The following is a 4,162-nucleotide window of genomic DNA, read 5'->3' as shown; positions in this document are numbered from 1 at the left end:
GCTGAGTTGTGGTCTTAGCATGAATCCATGCCAATTTGCCCTCTACTTTCACACCCTCAACAGATAAATGTAAAATAACTTAAATCTTCAAGTCATTTTAGGTAGTATGAGCAAAGACTCAATGGCCCATCAGAGTGTCTGTACATTTAGTTGAAAAGCAGTCTAATTTATCTTGTTTCAAGTTATTTTTTTACACACTACACTCATTTTTCAAAATTTTTCATGTTTAATGAAAATTGACACGTCACTTTGAAAGCAACACGATAGCTTTACAAAGCATACAAGCTTATCGCGTTAAACCATTCATAGTAAACTAAGCTGTCATGTGCTGTAATGACATTCAATTCAATGCTCGGCATAGCTTAAAAAAGTGTCAACGTCGTTGGCTGCTACCAAAATTTGTTCCCAAAAATCCAAATAGCCACTAGAGGGGAGCATTGCTTGCATGTCTTTATAATATCACAGTGCAGTACATTTTGAAATCTTACAAATATCAAGATTATTTATGCACCGGATAATAAAAATGACAGACCATTCACACTTCGAAGACGCCACACACTTTTGCAATGGTTTCAATGATCATTCAATCATATATATATATATATATATATATATATATATATATATATATATATATATATATATATATATATATATATATATATATATATATATATATTTTTTTTTTTTGCCTTAAAGTTTGACCTTGCACAGATTTCACCATGGGTTGTAATTTATAGCTTGAACATTACATACTACAATATTAGACAATTCATTAATTTCATAAATATTATTGAGTACTGTATACTACAATATTAGACACTATAAAAATCTTATGATATTATTATTATTATTATTATCTCATCCATCCATTTTCTGTACCACTTGTCCCTACGGGGGTCGTAGGCGGCCTGGAGCCTATCCCAGCCGTCATCGGGCAGTAGGCGGGGGACACCCTGAACTGGTTGTCAGCCAATCACAGGAACCAGGAATGCCCGGAAAAAACCCATGCAGCACAGGTATAACATGCAAACTTCACTCAGGGAAGGCGGGGGGTGGAATCAAACCCCCACCCTCCGAACTGTGAGGCGGATATGCTAACCAGTGCGCCACTGAGGTGGAATCAAACCTGTACCCTCTAAACTGTGAGGCGGACATGCTAACCAGTGCACCACCGAGCTGCCCATTATTATTATTATTATTATTATTATTGTAATTATTATTAATATTAATATTAATATTAATATTAATATTGATATTGATATTGACATTGACATTGATATAGATATAGATATAGATATTATGATGATGCTGATTATTATTATTATTATTATTATTATTATTATTATGATTACTATTATTATTATTATTATTATTATTATTATTATTATTATTAAAACTTGAAAAACAATAGGAAACATTTGTTGACCAGTGAAATATGTCTGATATCATAGAGGTCAACAGAAATCAAGAAATACTGAGTTTTCGGACTACCCTAACACCATCCATCCATCCATCCATCCATCCATCCATCCATCCATCCATCCATCCATCCATCCATCCATCCATCCATCCATCCATCCATCCATCCATCCATCCATCCATCCATCCATCCATCCATCCATCCATCCATCCATCTATCTATCTATCTATCTATCTATCTATCTATCTATCTATCTATCTATCTATCTATCTATCTATCTATCTATCTATCTATCTATCTATCTATCTATCTATCTATCTATCTATCTATCTATCTATCTATCTATCTATCTATCTATCTATCTATCTATCTATCTATCTATCTATTATGATGATGATGATTAATATTATCATGATATAAGACAATAAGAGAGAATAGCCTTTCTACTCCACAAAGAAACTAATCAGTATCATCAGTTTTAATTACAATTTCATTTTATTATCTTGACCATAGTTTGCCATATCAAGTGTTTGGTAGTCTCTAAATTGTTTGTAGCTGCGGCAGGCTTTGACAATGCATGAACTGTCTATATATATACCCTCTTTTTGGCTGGCGACGAGTCTGCCGAAGAGTGACAATGTGTGATATATTCATCATATTATATGATTTGGGCGTGGGGAGGGGGGACACCATGCTGGAATAATGGTTAGCATGATGCCCTCAAATGACTTGTTTGCGACCCTGAACAAGATAATGGGTATAGAACGTGGTTAGAAGGATGGTGGAGGAAAGTCAAATGCTACAGACACGTGACGTTCAATGAGAGATTTTATTCACATATTACTAAGATAACATCATGTAACTCACCAAAATCATCCATCAGTAACTACCCACTTTTAAATTTCTAAGGAAATTTGTCGTGTGGACAGCCAGAGATGTTTCTCGCAGACATCAATCCTGTCGCAAAGCAATACCTGTTTAAGGTTCTGTCATTTGTTTACCTGTTCTATGTCTCAATCCATCACGTTCTCAATCACCCACAGCCTCTTTTTCTCATTTGACTTCGTCTGCCTCTGTCAAATTATTGCACACAAATGAGCTCCGCCGGCTTGTTGCTTTGGACGATGTGGACAAAAGCCATAACATTACGATTGGAGGCAATTCCTCCAGGGGATCAGTGACAAATCCTCCTTGTCTGGATGTGTAAGAAGCAAGATTAAGAAGATTTGGGGTCAGGCAGAACACAATTAGCATTGCTGTGTATACAGTCGTAATAAAAAATGGATGATCAGATTGATGAGAATATTTTTTGGTTTTCAAGCATTTATGTATGCAGAGTTGCCCTCAGAACCTTGTGAAGCCCGTTTCAATGCTTCCTTTATTACTTGCTTTTTAATGACTTTCAGTGTGTTGAGAGTTCCTATACTAAGCCATGGCCACATTTTACAAATGTAAAGTAGTAGTACATTTATAGTAAAATCTTCGGATCTTGACACGCTTCCTATTGTAACATGTGGGAACCTAACAAGATTTTTCGCCTTGTAGTTTTTCTCTAGCTGTCTGTGAATTATTTATACAAATGTGTCTTTGGCTGACAGAAAAAAGGAAAGTGTTTCTTCAGTCCCACGTGGACTTCCCAAATGGAAAGACGCTCACCCAAAAAAAGGACTAGCATTTTGCACTTGTCTCCTCTCAATATTTATGAGAGCTGACTGGCTGCAAAGAGGATGGTTGGGTAAGAAACAAGTGACCATATTGCATCAACAATTCTCAAAGTCAAATGAGAGTCAACAGTTAAGTGCCACACTTAAATGTATCTCTGATTGAGTAGGCTTTTCCTGAGATGTTTTTGTTTTCTTTAAGAAGTTTGGGCAAACACTATAACGATCTCTGTGTAATGATCTCTGCATGCCATAGCGTGTGCTTTAAGATGTGACAATAAAAATTAGGAAGAGTCTACTGGAATAATTGAAATTGATTTGGGGTAAATTAGAAGCACTTTTAATGGTGGCCAGAGCCTGCTAACTGCCATTTAACATGGCTTTGAATGTGAATGATAAATTATGAACACCGCTACATGACAACTTATGATACAAAAGTGGACTGGTATCTTTCTCGACTTTTGAGTACGAGATCAAATATGTGCTAGACCATAGGTATCAAACTCAAGACGCAGCCCGCCAAATCATTTTATGTGGCCTGCGAAGACAAATTTTGCATCAACTTTGTGTCATTGCAAAAATTACAAATGTCTTCACTGTTAAAAAAATAGTGACGGTGCTAGCAATTTTTATCACCATTCGTCCTTTTGAAATATTTGAATTTTTTTTTACTACTTTCTGATTTCAAAAAGTTATTCATCAGTTTGTTGTGTAGCCTATACTGTACATATGCATATAGAACCAGTCATGATGGCCCTCCGAAGGAAACCATAACTATGACAAAAATGAATTTGATACCCCTGTGCTAGATTGTATGACTTGGCAGTATTATTTGCCCAGTTCAAGGACCATCTCAACATTATGCCCAGGGCACCAGGATCACATAAATAGCCGGCAAGCATGTTCCGAAAAAATTTCACCATTTATGCCACCTAAGAATGTTGTAGGCTTGATCAACTCAGAGTGTTGTCACTTGCAGAGATGTTTCGAATTAAAGTGTAGCACGTTGCTATTCATTTGTTTCCTGGCTTTTTAAATCTTCCTCGTTTTCGTTCAGCTTGTCCCATTATGGGTGCCA

Source organism: Syngnathus leptorhynchus, chromosome 3 (genome assembly GCF_054491065.1).
Source record: "Syngnathus leptorhynchus isolate UIUO chromosome 3, UIUO_Slep, whole genome shotgun sequence".
Lineage (NCBI taxonomy): Eukaryota > Metazoa > Chordata > Actinopteri > Syngnathiformes > Syngnathidae > Syngnathus > Syngnathus leptorhynchus.
Note: the sequence above shows the minus strand (reverse complement) of the source record.